Below are 14,760 nucleotides of genomic sequence, written 5' to 3' on the forward strand. Positions count from 1 at the left end.
CCATGCGCCAGCGCCCCGTCTCAGAGCAGCTACGACATCCTTCTGGGGAAGGACGCCATGGAGAGAACCCCGAGATCCACCAGCAACTGGAAAACTACATCCTGGAGCCCCTCTGCAAGCGCAGCACCAGCCGCTGCACTGGTGGCAGAACAATGAGCATCGCTTCCTGGCCGCGGGGCGGCTGAGCCGGCAGTACCTCGCCATCCCCATCCACCGCCCTCCTGCCAGACCAGGCCTTCGCTGCCGGGGAAGGTACCCTGGAGCATGGGCGCGCTGTCCTGGTGCCAGAGAATCTGGTCCAGATTCTGTTTATGCGTCAGAACTTTGAGGTTTTTGAAGCCATACGGAACAGCAGCAAGACTTGCAGCAGGAATCCGCACGTGGAGCCCTTCCGTGGGGCAGCGGTGGTTTAAATCCACCCGCGGGGCTTTTGGACCTGTATTTCAATACCGTGCCAGGTATTTTCCCCAAATTCCCACCTTTTGGCATCACTTTGGCAGCACCCGCAGCGAGGAGCGGGCTTAGGGAGGAGGTGTGAACACACCGCCGCTTCTTTGATTTTCAGGTTTTTTTACGAACAAGTGATGAGGAGCAAAAGGAGAATGTGCTGTTAATGTTAATTACCTAATCTAACTCTACTAAACATGTTTATACTTCAGCTCCCGGGTTTCCTTGTTTTACCCAATTCCCTTTCCCAGGTGGGGAGGGCTCATCGGGTGATAGAATGACAATAAATTGTTATGGGTCTCTCCAGCCATAACAGCACCACCAACCAAGCGGAACGAGTTTTAATTGCTTAAATTATTTACGGCACAAACAGCAAGATCAGTCCCAGAACTTTTACATTCACCAACCCAATTTAATAAGTTAAAGACATAAAATGTGTTGCAGTTGATCGCATGCTGTGGATTGCATGCTCTTGATTGCAGAAGCCAGGGCAGTCACAATTATGCCATGGGGGGTGATGATGTTGTTGTTCCTCCTCCTCTCCGATTGCGCTTCCTCCTCCTGGGAGGTGCCTTCCTCCTCGATGGTGGCCGGAAGCGGCTCTGTGGCATCCCATGCCAAGCTGAGCAGCTATCCGCCTCGCTGCACCGGCTGCTCCCTGGCAGGCAGATGCACTTGTGCTCCACGCCATTCTCTCGTGGGCTTACAGCCATGCGCTGAGTGCCGTTCATCGTGGAAGCGAGGTCACTCGCACCTGTGCCTTGAGGACTGATGTTCCTCCTCCGCTGCTTGCGCTTTCTCCTCCTGGCAGGTGCCTTCCTCCTCCCTGGTTGCAGGGAGTGGCTCTGTGGCGTCCCATGCCAAAGTGGACGGCCATCTGCCTCACTGCTCTGGCTGTTCCCTGGCAGGCAGATGCGCTTGGGCTCCACGCTGTCTCCTGGTGAGCTTATGGTCAAGCGCTGCATGCCTCTGATTATAGAATCGAGGTCATCCGCGCTTGTGCCATCAGGAGTGGTGTGCCGCCTCTGCTTCCTCCTCCTGGGATGAGCCTGCCTCCTCTGCGGTTGCGGGGAGCGGCTCTGCGGCGTTCCACACAAAGGTGGGCAGCCATGCGCCTCGCTGCTCCAGCTCCTCTTCCTTCCAAGCATGCTTGGCATCCGAGGGCCTGGAAGCTTGGAAAACTGTGGGCCAGCTGCAGGGACCCCTGCTTTTATAGGTCCCCAAGAACAGGCAGTGTGAGGTGGCTGATGACATCAGGAAGCCATTGTGATGTTGATTGGGACTGTGGCTGATGCGTGTGGCCAACTATGGTATGTTTGGGCGTGGGGGGGCTGTGGCCTGAAACATGCCCAAATGTGGGAAGAGGAGGAGGGTCGAGGGGGCTGAAAGCCTCTTTCCTGGGGCTCACTCCTGCCCGCCATGTTGCTTGCCTGAGAGAAAGGCCACCCCTTGGGCATAGGGACCACCTTCCATCTCCCCTCATGAGCCCTGGGCTCCAGCTCTCTCCTCATCCCATGGCTGGGGTCTCAACCAGATTGTGGCAACAGTGTTCCAGGAGGGCTGGGGGTCCTCAGTGCCCTTCCACCAACCCAGTGCCCTGCAAGTGGCAAAGCCCCCCATGCTTGATAGTGGCTCTTCATCTGAAGTAAGGGCCTGGGTGGTAGTGCGACAGGCCGCCTTCCACAAGGTTGTGGCTGTCGCTGCCCATCTGGGGAAGGCAGGACAGCTCACCTTCGAAGAACCACAGAAGCATAGAGGTTGGTAGAGACGCTTGGAGGTCTTCAGTCCAAGCTTTTGCTCAGAGCAGCCCCAGCTGGATCCCGTTGCTTGGGACTTAGTTCAGTAATGTTTGGGTACCCTCAAGGACAGGCTTCACAACCCCTCTGGGCCCTTGTGCTGTGTCTGAGGAGCCTCATGGTGACAATCTTTTCATTTTGTCTAGCTGGGATTTCTTCTGGGCCTAGTGCCACTTGTTCAGCTGTAGTCACCAGCTGGGTCCACCATGAGCCTCCTCTTCTTGATGCAGACCAGAGGCAGCTCCTTCTGCCTGCCTCTTGTGTGTTCCTCACCATCCCAAAGGCTTTGGGCTGGGCCCACAGCAAGTCTTTTCTTGGGCTGTGGAAACCAGGAGGGGGACAGAAGAGTCCAGATGAAGTTTCCCAAGTGCCAAAGAAGAGAGGAGGCATTTCAATTGCATTTTCTGGTGTCGTTTAATTGTCTGGGGTTTTTTTTAATGGATTATTGCCCAGTCTTCTTCCATGTTGTCAGTCACTTCTGTTGCTCTTTTCCTTAAAATGTGTTCATGTAAGGCACTGGGGCATTTGGATACAATGAAGGAAGTCTGTCCCTTTGTGTCCTTTGCCATTGATTTGTGAGGAGAAGAGCAAAGGGGAAGGAAGAGGAGGACAATCAGCAAATGGTTGCGGTAGCTCAAGAAATCCCTTAACTTGAAGCTGTTATCCAGCAACCTAATCAAACCAAGACCTCTTCCCATTGCAGTTTCTCTCACGGGACCTGTGTTGTGCTTTTTATCGTCTGGACTCTAAGTAGCTATAGATTTTATAAATATTTTTCCAGCTCCCCCGGTGATGAGTTTGCAAAGAGAGTGACAGTTCCCTGTTCATGCAGATTGATTTCTGAGGTGCATTGGGGTAAGGACAGTTTTCCAGCCTATTTGGAGCCAAGTGTTGAATCTGACTGGGGCCAGTAGGTGGAGGGAGGTCATTCTTCCCCTCTACTCTGCACTGGTGAGGCCTCAACTGGAATAATGTGTCCAGTTCTGGGCTCCCCACTTCAAGAGAGACGGGGAACTACTGGAGAGAGTCCATGTCCTGGTTTGAGGTAAAACAGAACCAATTTTGTTCAGTAACTTCACTTCTTAGCTGGGCCTCTTCTAACAACTGAAATTAACTGCATATTGTGCAGAAAATGTTCACTCTCTCAGAGTGATAAGACCAATGTTTATAGCTGATGCCCAGGCATGGGATGCAGAGAGGCTCCTGCTTACACTTATTGCCAAAACAGCCAAGGCCAACCAACATTGTCATTTGCCACGTTGGAGGGTCGGAAGCGGAAAAGCATAGTGGGGTCCCACCTGCAGGGAGGAGCGGACAGGACAGGTGACCCAAAACTGACCAACAGGGTATTCCATCCCATCTGCCTCATGCTCAGTAGAAAAGCTGAGGGATCAAAGGGTCACGGGCTCTTCCTTCAATGGCTGACGTCTGAGGAGGACTCTGTTCGTCTGCCTGTGATCCCAATCCTGACTCCGGATCCGGAATCCAGTTCCCGTCCGTCACTGAGTCCAGCCTGGGACTGCCCCAGTGCCAGCCAGTGACGTGACTGTCATCTCGGGAGCTTGATACGGTTTTGTATATATTTTTCATTATTTCTTTTTATTTTCTTATTAATATTTCATTAGTTTGGTTTCTTCTAAACTCGTAAGTCTCTTTTTCCTCCTCTGCCTCTCTCTTTGTAGAGGGGTAGAGGGGAGCATCTGTCGGTCCCATCTGGGGTCCCTCGGGTCCCCAGTGGTGGATTTGGCTCTGGGAATGTGCAATTCATTCCATCACTCTGAATCTCTCATCTCTGAGTGAGATACAGTCAATGGTTTAACTACAGTTCACAAAAAGGGAATAAATAATAATGTAAATATATACATATAGCCACTGCAGTTAATCTAGTGAAGAGTTTTGTCTGGTTTCTCTTCGCTAGACTCGAGAGTAACTTTCTGCAATAAAATGAGACTGCCTTCAGAGTTTAGGAAATCAGTCAAACAAATTATTTAAGTTGAAGTCACTCGGCTATCTTTTGTAAACAAACCTGTGACTTCACCTTCAGTGATGAGTGTCTACAGCCCCTGTTCCAAAGTTTGTTTCCCGGGAAAGAAGTACCTCCTGAATTTGTGATTTCATCCCCAAATTTTGAGAATTTTTGAATGGTGGATCACATCATCTGAATAGTGGATCACATTTTAAACTTCATTGAATGAAAAAGAAGTGAATTGTACCACCATTGAAATATACAGCAGGAAGAGGGAAGGGAGTCTGGATAGATCATAGCTGTTAAGGGATGTTCAAGATCATCTAGTTCAACCCCCGTGCCATGGGCAGGGACACCTCCCACTTGACCAATTTGCTCAAAGCCTCATCCAGCCTGGTCTTGAACAGTTCCAGGGATGGGGCAGCCACAACTTTCCTGTGCCTCCAGTGCCATCCACCCTTCCAGTGCCTCACCACTCTGATAGTAAATATTTCTTCTTGAGATCTAATCTAAATCTGCCTTCTTCCAGTGTGACGCCATTACCCCTCATCCTATCACTACATGCCCCCTTAAATAGTCCCTCTCCAGCTTTCTTGTAGGCGGACTTCACACACTGGAAAGCTGCTATAATACGGGATAGGAGATACAGGAACTGCCTGAGGAAGCCCAGGGCAGTCGTGCTGTCCTGCAGAGTTGGTTCGGTCGGGGCAGAGAAGAGGTTATATGCTGCGGGGACTGAGCATCTTCTACAATACGAATGCAGAAGAGCCTGAGAGTGAGTGGCCTCTGTTTCCTTGTGCCGTCCCTGCAAGCACAAGCCGGGGGCTGATGGGAAGGCTGAGACCTCTCTCTGCCCCCCAAGCCCTGCTGTGCCCTTCAGAGAGACTGGGGCTGTGGTCGAACGCCCAGAGCTCTGCAGCCCCCTGCGGTGGGCAGTGCTGGGGGGCCAGTCCCAACTGGGCTGCTTTGCTGGGCTGGGCTGGAAAGAGCCCGGGAGAGGAAAATGCCAGTGTGGAGCTGAGCTGTGTGAGCGTGCAGGGTAGGGACAGCCAGCGGTCCCAGTCAGGGCTGACGGTGAAGGGAGCAAGGAAGAAAAAGCTCAAAAGAGAGGGGCCTGGCCTGTGCCATGTTTCCTGGACACCCCAGAGATCCTGCCCCAGGAAAATTATCCCAGACCAGTCCACACACCGGCCATTGCCATCTCTGACCGTACACCCCAACCCTGACAAGGGACCTTTCTGCACAGTCACCTCTGTCCTCCCCCTGTGGCTCAGTGATACCCAGCTCCACAGCCAGTACTAACAGAATGGAAACCAGTTTCCTACTGACGTTCTTACACACCAAGTCCTACAGGTCTGTCCACAGCTGGACTCTCAGCCAAGGCCCTTCTCAGAAACCTCCAGCAAGATCAGGTGCTCATGGCCGTGTCCCAGCTAATAGTGAAAATCTCCATTGACTGAGATCCCACCAGCTGGCCTGGCTCCTTGCTCCAGTGTGTGGCCCTGAGGGAGCTCTGAGCTCTCTCGGGGTCTCCTTGTCCTGCAGGACTCGCTCCAGTCTGCCAGGTTCTTTCTTGTGCTGGGAGCCCCATGCCGGGCACAGCAGTCCTGATGCGGTCCTCTGGTGGGTTAACCGTGACCAGCAGCCAGACAACAACCAAGCTGCTCACTCGCTCCCCCTCCTCAAGATGATACGAGGGGAAAGATGATCATGGGTCAAAACAAAGACAGGGAAATCACTTACAAATTATCAGTTCATTGCCAAGTCAAGTAGACTCGGATAGTCAGAAACTATGACTAAATATTTTAGACCATTCCCCCACCCCACTTTTTTTTTTTTTTCCCCTAGGCTCAAATTACTCCTTCATTTGCATTTGCATTTCTTCTTCTCACTCCCGCCTGGAGAGGCACACGAGGGATGGGAAATGGAGGATTACAGTCAGTGCATAACACTCCATCTCTGCTACTCCTTCCTCATTATAAGTTTCCTCTCTTCATCACAGGTCCTCTCCACAGGAGACCAAGGTGTTTGTGGCCAAGGGGATCTGTTCTCATTTCTTTCTGTCTTACTTTTGTCCTCTACACTCACAGAATGGGTGAGGTTGGAAGGCACCTCTGGAGACCGTGTAGTCCAAGCCCCAGCTGAGGCAGGGTCAGCTACAGCAGGTTGCTCAGGACCTTCTCTCGGTGGGTTTTGAATAACTCCGTTATTAGAGACTCCACCACCTCTCTGAGACACCTGTTCCAGTGTTTGTCCACCCTCAAAATTCAAAGCTCACTGGGAACTCCTGAGGGTTTGGAAGATCTCCATTGGTGGAGAGTTAACAACCTCTTTGGGCGGTTGCAGTCTTCCAGTGGTTCCAGGGTTTGACAACCTTCCGAGTCTACTCACTGGGAACTCCTGAGGTACAGTTGGCTCCCTTGCCTTCATTCCCTCCCATCAGGCATTGAGACACCTTAATAAGGTCTCCCTGAGCCATTTTTTCTCCAGACTGAACAGCCCCAGATCTCTCAGCCTTCCTTCCTAGGAAAGATGCTGCAGCCCCTTAAATCAGCTTTGGGGCCCTTTGCTGGAATTCCTTTAGGAGGTCCTGAGCTTCCTTGAACTGGGGAGCCCAGCACCGCACATAGCACTGCAGATGCGGCCTCACCAGTGCTGAGGAGAAGAGAAGGATCACCTCCCTCCAGCTGGAGACAACGCTTTTCCTAATGCAGCCCAGGAAGCTGTCGGCCTTTGCCGCAGCGGTGCATTGATTTTGGATGCTTGTGCAATGCCTCACACAACTGTGGCCTGGGCACTCACAGGAAATAGATACCTGATCATTTCCTTATAGTCAGTGTCAGTGTGTGTGCCTTCGGAAACCATGCAAGTGCCGACAAGCAATCGGATTTGGGTGAGTTACGTGTACGTAGAGTGAACATGAACTACAAATTCACACCCGTGCGAAGGCAGGATTTCAAAAGTTTCAAGCAAAGTCTTAACTGTCACCAATGCTGAGTTTATTTTTTTTAAACTAAGAATAACCCAGAGCTTCATTTCTAGTTTTAGTTTTCCTTAAAACCCATAAATCTCTCCTTCCTTTTCTCTCTTACTTCTCTTCTGGGAAGAGAGTGGTGATAAAATTGGGGTGGGATGCAGTTACAGGGACACGGACAGTGGTGCCACTGTAGGTGCCTGGGACCCTCTGCCCAGGCTCCAGCTGCAGCTTCCCAGGGGCTCTGGTCTCCAGCAGCTCCTCGGGGACAGCGGCCAGGCCCAGGCACGTGCTTCAGAGACACGGGGTCCTCTGGAGGTACCACTGGGTACTGATGGTCAGACAGCGGAGCGCTGCCTGGAAGCCTGAGACATTTTGACACGTGTATGAGCACGAGCTCATCAGCTGAAACAAGTGAAGACTTCTAATGACAAGTCAGTGTTCTCCCGTAAGATCCATATGAAGAGTTTTCAAGATGTGCAAGAGGAGAGCTATGGACCTTCCCCTCTCTTTGCATTGTCAGGACTCTCTCTCTCAGGCTCTGCATTTAATCTCCCTCACCTTTCACGCATTTCCACCTCTCCGAACTAAACTGACCATGTCTGAAGGCACCTTTCCAGCAGCACATCTGCACAGAAGCACTTGCGATTGCTCCCTAGGTTTCCCTTCCCTTTCCTCTTACACCACTCAGACACCTCTCCACAATCCCGGTGCTGCTTTGACCTTCAGGCAGTTAAAAGCTCGCCAATCTTTCAGTAGTCTCTTGAATTCTCTGTTTAGAAAACTCTTTAGTTGTGCGTATCTTTCAATTTGTTTTCTGGCAAAAACATTTCTTCCACGGTTATGCCTTGTGGGAGTTAAAGCTCATTGGTGGCAGCTTGTACGTGGCATACAGTTGAGGAGCGTGTTTTGTTTTAAGGGTAAATCTTATCAGTTTCATTCTGTTCGTTCAGAACTCGGAAGAATCCCTCTTTGCCTTTGTGCCGCCCGGTCTCTAAGGAAAGCAGTGGGCGCTGGTGCAAAGGAGCTGTGACCTCCAGCTGCAGAGTGCGGTGGAGAAGGGTGATGGGAGGCAGAGGGAGGCGAGTCCCAGGGGGCTGAGGAGAGACATGGTGGGGTTGGGGAGGTGTGGAGCCAGGGTGTCCCTGCTGTGTCAGACCTCCGGGGACAGCTTCTCTGACCAGTCCCACCTCGGGGGGGCGGAGCCTCGTAAGCACAGACCCCGCCCCCTCTGCCCTTCCCCTCCCCAATCATGGTACTTCCACTGGGGGAGGGACCAAGCGTGGCCCCGCCCCCTTCTCCTCCTCCCCCCCTCCCCCATTCGGGTGGGGGTCATGGGGTGGGGTATGGGATTGGGGGGGTGGGGGGTAATTTTTGGAGGTGTATTTGGGTGGGGGATGGGTTTGGGCGGTGGGGGATGTACTTGCGGGGGGGTCACGGGTTTCCCTCCACGGGATTTTTTTTGCCCTGTTCCAAGACCCCTCCCCCTGCCCCCATCCTGGGCAGTCTGGAACAGCCAAATCCGTGTCCCGGGGGAGGAGAGGGGAGAGGGGGGGAAGGGCGGGGAGGGGGGAATGTGGGGCTGCTGAGGGGACAGGGGGAGGAAATAGTAAAATAAAGTAAAATAAATAGAATAGGATAGAATAAAATGAAGTAAAATAAAGTATAATAGAATAAAATTAAAGTAAAATAAAGAATAAAATAACGTAAAATAAAATAACAAAGAAAAATAAAATACGGTAAAAGAAAATAAAATAAAGAAAATAAAATAAAGAATAATAATGAATATAATAAAATAAAATAAAAGAAAGAAAAATAATAAATATAATAAAATAAAGAAAAAGAAAAAAATAACTAAAATAATGTAAAAGAAAATTATACATGAAAATAAGGTAAAAGAAAATAACGTACAAGAAAATAAAGGAGAATAAAGTAAAATAATATAAAGTAAAAGAAAATACAGTAAAATGTAAAATCAAATATAAAGTAAAATAAAGTAATAAAATAAAATAAAATAAAGAAAAATAAAATGAATAGAGCAAAATAAAATAACATAAAATAAAATACCATAAAGGAAAAAACAAAATAAACGAAAGAGATAAAATAATACAATAGGATGAGATACAATAACGCAGCAGCACCCGCCCCACTCGTGGCACTACTTTTATTCTCGGCCACTGCAGTGATTGGGGGGTTTGACAGGATGGACCTTCCAAGGTCCCCTCCCACCCAAACCAGTCTTTGGGTCCATGACTGGAAGTGTCTGAGGTCAGGTTGGATGGGGCTGCAACCAACCCCGTCTACTGGATCCCAAACCACCCAGAAATCCAATCCAAACTGTTCTTTGGGTCCGGTTGGAGGTGTTCAAGGTCAGGTTGGATGGGGCTGGGACCAACCTGGTCTACTGGAAGGTGTCCCAGCCGATGATGGGGAGGTTGGACTGGATGGACCTTCAAAGGTCCCCTTCAACACAAACCGTTCTGTGGGTCTATGACTGGAAGTGTCCAACGTAAGGCTGGATGAGACTGGGACCAACCTTCTCTACTGGTTCCCAAACCTTCCAGCCCAAAAATCCAACTCAACCAACCCAAACCTTCTATGAGTCTGATTGGAGGGGTTCAAGGTCAGATTGGACAGGGCTGGGACCAACCTGGTCTGTTGGAACCCAAACCACCCAAAAATCCAACTCAACCAATGCAAACCATTCTGTGGGTCTGAGTGGATGTATCCAAGGTCCGGTTGGATGGGGCGTTGAGTAACCTGCTCTACTGGAATATGCCCCTGCCGAAGACAGGGGAGGTTGGACGAGATGGACCTTCAAATGTCCCCTCCAAGCCAAACCAGTCTGTGTGTCCATGACTGGAAGGTCCGAGGTCAGGTTGGACGGGGCTTGGAGCATCCTGAGCTGCTTGAAGCTCTCCCTGCTAATGGCCACCCCACCAGAGGTTGGCGGTTGCCGTGTCACCACGGTCAGTCAATCAGCGATGAACATGTCACCCTGATGTCACAAGAGGTGCGTGGCACACCCACTCAGGGGGTATAAAAGGGCCCACCGGGTGGTGGGTCCCACACTTTGGAGGAACGTCCATAAGATGACCTCTAACATGGCTGTCGCCACCAAGAACCGACCCGCCAGCGTGAGGCGGACCAAGATAGACTTCTGGGATGGGATGGAGCACACCTTCGCTATGTCCAGCGTCACCGCTGAAGGTACGGCCAACCGCAGCCACCTCTCCGGCAGCCAAGACTCAAGGGCTTGTCACCATTTCAGAGCCAGCCCTGACACTTGGCGTCTGCCACCGCGTCGCGGCTCAAGGGGGAGATGTTTGGGGTGGACCTGAGAGCTGGTGGAGATGGGGCCTGACCTGGTTCTTCTTTGTTTTTTCAGAGCGAACGGCCGTCTGGGATGCAGTGGCTGGCTACATTCAAGACCAACTCCTGCTCCACAAGGTGGTGCAACACCCGCGTCCTCCTCATGCACCATGAGGGGTGGTGGGATCCCCCTGGGGCGTGGCCTGCTCTCACCCTTCAACTCCTCAGAAAACAGGAATCTCACCCCAAAAGTCCCCACTGACGGCCAAACGGGGCCTGTGCAATGTTGGTGTCACTTCTGGTAGGGCTGATCCTGGTCGCTGGAGACCCCCCGGGATGGCCTCGTCCTGGTTCTGCCCAAACTCCAGTGCTGTTTTTTTCTCCTGAGGAGGGGAAGGACTCAACATCTCCTCCCCAAAGTTCTCCCCACCGCCCAGCTCGTGCCTCCAAACGGTGGGAGAGGGCAGGATCCAGCCTGAAGCACCATCCCTGGATGGGGGAGGTCACCTCCAGATCTTCCCTCTGGCCAGTCCTCACCCTCCCACCCTTCTCGTCCACTTGCAGGGCATCCGAATTCCCACCCTTGGCTCCTTCGGCACTGTCCTCGAACGCGTCCAGGTCGGAGATGAAACCCTGACTATCCAGAAGCCGGTGTTCCACCTGGCCAGGAACCTTGCTGTTGTCCACAACCTGATGGACAACAAGGACTACCTGCCCGGTAAGATGGCTGACTGCACGGTCATCTTCTCTGAAGCAACTCCAAAGTCCAATAATTGAGTGGGTTTGAGTTTTTTTGGGGCAATGCAATGATTGTGACCCACAAGCTGTAGGACACGGGCCACCGGGTGAGCGTCTCCATCCTTCTCCTGTGGTTCTTCCAGGCAACAAGGAGATGGAGCCCCTCAAGTACTCCAAGGTGGCCGTGGCAGCCGCCGTGTCCCGGCAGAAAGTGGTGGACTGCATCCAAGGCACCACGACCCTCCTCTCGCACTGCCTGGGGAAGGGGGAGAATGTGGCCCTCATCCTGAGGGAGGTGGGGGTGCTCCTCATTGAAGGCACAAAGGTGCACGTGAAATTCTACCGCAGCTTCCTGGAGAGGCTGTCTGGGAAGGAGAACTTGGAGAAGGTTGTCTTCAAGGTAAGCGTTTTGGTTTCTCTGTTGTGCGCGTGGTCACACAGCAGTGTTCTGGCACTGCTTGTGTGGGGTCCCTCAGGACACGTTCAGCCACTTGGTCCAGGTGAGAGTTACGGTCCTGCCAACACTTGCTGCCTCAAGCTCCTCCAACACTTGAGTGCCTCAGCCATGTGGAGGATGTCCCACCGTTTTTGGCCTCTTCCAATGTGGGGTGCTTTAACCACGTTGAGGGATGTCCTGCCATCTTTGGCCTCCTCCAACACTGAGTGGCTCAGCCATGCTGAAGACATCCTGCCATCTTTGCCCTCCTCCAACACTGAGACCCTCAACCACATTGAGGATGTCCTGCTGTCTTTGGCATCCTCCAGTGTGCAGTGCTTCAACCGCCTTGAGGATGTCCTGAATCTTTGTGTTCCTCCATTGCAGGTCCCCCATCTGCTGGACATGATTGTGTCCCCAGTGGTACCCGTGGCCTCACTGAGCTTCTCCGGCCATGTCATCCTCTTTCCCAAGTGAGTACGTTGGCGGCTGTAGCCGCTCTTTGATGCCAACGCCCAAGGTAGCATCTCCTCCTTGTGCCACCGCGGGTGTCCTGGGGACACCAGGCGGCGACTCTTGATGATGTCCCCGGGCCGCAGTCACTCCCATAAGGCAGCTCTGAGGGGAAAGACAGAGGAATTTGGGTGACATTTCTTCCCGTGGTGGCCTGGACTTCTTTGCTGGGCGACTCCATTTCCCAGGCCCGTCCTTGGGGATGGGATGTGGTAGACTTGGGAAGACAATGGCCTTCATGGCAATGCCAAACTCTGCCTGCGGGCAGGTGGCCGCAGCAAGTGGCAAGTGCTGGTGGTGCCATGGGTCATATGGGTGTCTTCTCCTTCTTTCCAGGTTTGTGATGGAGTGTGTGCCCAAACACCCACCCAGGGCTCTCCTCAAGACCTCGAGACAAGTCCCTGGTGAGGATGTGCATATGAGAAAAGACAGTTTGCCAGCTCTCCAGCAAGGTGGGAAAGGTAAAGCAGCTCCCAGCTCTTCTCCATGGGACGGGCAACCAACTTCTGCCATCTTGTGGGGAAATGGCCGACGTTGAGCGCCAAAAGGCTCCGACTTGTCCTAAAGCTTCAGGCCAACTCCTGAGGGCCTTTTGTCCTAACGATTTGTTGGTGTCACCAAAAGAGAGCCCCGGGGTGGGATGTGCCCAAGGGTACAGTGGGAGGATGGTGGGCCAAGGCCTTCTCCTCCCCCTCTTCCCCTCAGAAATGACACCTGTCCCCTCCCCGGCACCACCCGGCTCCTCCTTCCTCACCATCATGATGATGATGAAGTCGGAAAACCACATTGGAAATGGTGCTGGTATTGGGGAGGACACGATGGGGCTGCTAGAGGAGCAGAATGTCCAACCCTCAGACATTTTGGGAAGAGGCCTGAGCACTCCCTGCGTGTCCCTGGGTGGTCTGGCAGCGTCACAGCGACGCTCTTCTGAGGAGGTGTCTTCTTTCTGGTTCCAGTGGGGTTTCCCGGTTTTCCCTTTCCTGCTGGTCCGAGCCCGACTCAAAGCAAAACACCGCAGTTCGGGGAAATCTCGGAGCTGCAGAAGAAGAGGACAAGGTCTCTGGCCAGGTGAGGCTGAAGGCTCAGGGTGGGCGGCCACACGGGGCCATTTTACCCGGAGAGGTGGGAGACGCTCCATCCCTGGAGACATTCCAGGCCAGGTTGGATGGGGCTTTGAGCAACCTGATCTGGTTGAAGACCTCCCTGCTCATGGCAGGGGTGTTGGACTAGATGGACCTTCAAAGGTCCCTTCCCACCCAAACCATTCCATCAGCCTGACTGGAGGTGTTCAAGGTCAGGTTGGATGGGGCTGGAACCAACCTGGTCTACTGGAAGGTGGCCCTGCCGATGACAGCGGGGGGCGTTGGACTAGATGAACCTCTAAATGTCCCTTCCAACCCAAACCATTCCATGATTTTCTGACCCAGCAAGAGCCCGTTCCCCAGCCCTGAACGCTCCTTGGTCATCACCACGCAAGCGTGGTGAAGGCAGCACCTGGAGGGGTGGGATGTGGCTGCCGGGAACACCCCCATTTCACAGGGCTGGATCTTCTCCAGCTCTTCAGGAGTGCCCCAGCGTGGTCTAGGTACAATGGGACAGCTGTGTGTCAGATGAGGGTCCTGGCACAGGGGGTTTCCTCAGCCAACCTGCTGCTGGCTACATGAGGAGGCACGTGGCTCATGGGGAGGGGCAGAAAGCAGCCCCAAACCCATTGTGTCCTCAGGTAGACCTCTCCCTTTGTGTCCTTCCAGGCGGCGGTTGGTGGTCCCAAGGGTCTCCTCCGACACAAACCAACCCATGACCAGCCAACCCAAGGGCAAAGCAATGCCCAAAAGACAACATAGACGCAGAGCCAAGAGATGGCAGCCAACCCTCAGTCCTATAGAGGAGGAAGAGGAGGAGAAGGAGGAAGAGAGGGAGGAAGAGAAGGAGGAGAAAGAGGAAGAGAAGAAGAACTAGGAGGAGAAGGAGGAGAAAGAGGAAGAGAAGGAGGAAGAGAAGGAGAAGGAGGAAGAGAAGGAGTAGTGGAGAAAATCCTCACCGAACGCACAGTGCTGAAGGCGGTGAAGGCCGAGTCCTCCCATCCTCGCGAAGCCTCGGCCTTCATAACGTCTGTAATAGCCGTATTATCAGCAACGAGTTCTGAGGTCAGCCTGCTCAAGGAGCCCGCCTACGGGGCCCTCCAACGGCCACCACCGAGCCGAGGCAGCAAAACCAGCAAAGCTGTCCCTCCATGGAGAGTTCAGAGAAGACTTTAAAGGACAGTCCTGTGAAGAGTCCCTGGAAGGATCCCCTGAAGAGTCCTCCAGAGAGTTCCCTGCTGAGAACCCTCTGTCACCCGCTGCCAAGAACCCTGGCCAGACCCCCGGCTGTCCCCCAGCATCGGCCACCCCGCATGGCCCAACTGTTGGAGGAGCTGCTGAGGAGGCAGTCCCAGGAGGTTTTGACCCGCTCGCTGCTGCCACCAGCCGTTGTCTCCTGCCAGGCTGTGCCTAGATCGGGAGAGGCGGGTGGCAAGCATGCCAAGCGCCCCGCGCCACACGGCACCCCCAGGACGCAAGAGACCTCCCCGTGGGAC

The sequence above is a fragment of the Vanellus vanellus genome (genome assembly GCF_965231255.1).
Source record: "Vanellus vanellus genome assembly, contig: HAP1_SCAFFOLD_44, whole genome shotgun sequence".
Lineage (NCBI taxonomy): Eukaryota > Metazoa > Chordata > Aves > Charadriiformes > Charadriidae > Vanellus > Vanellus vanellus.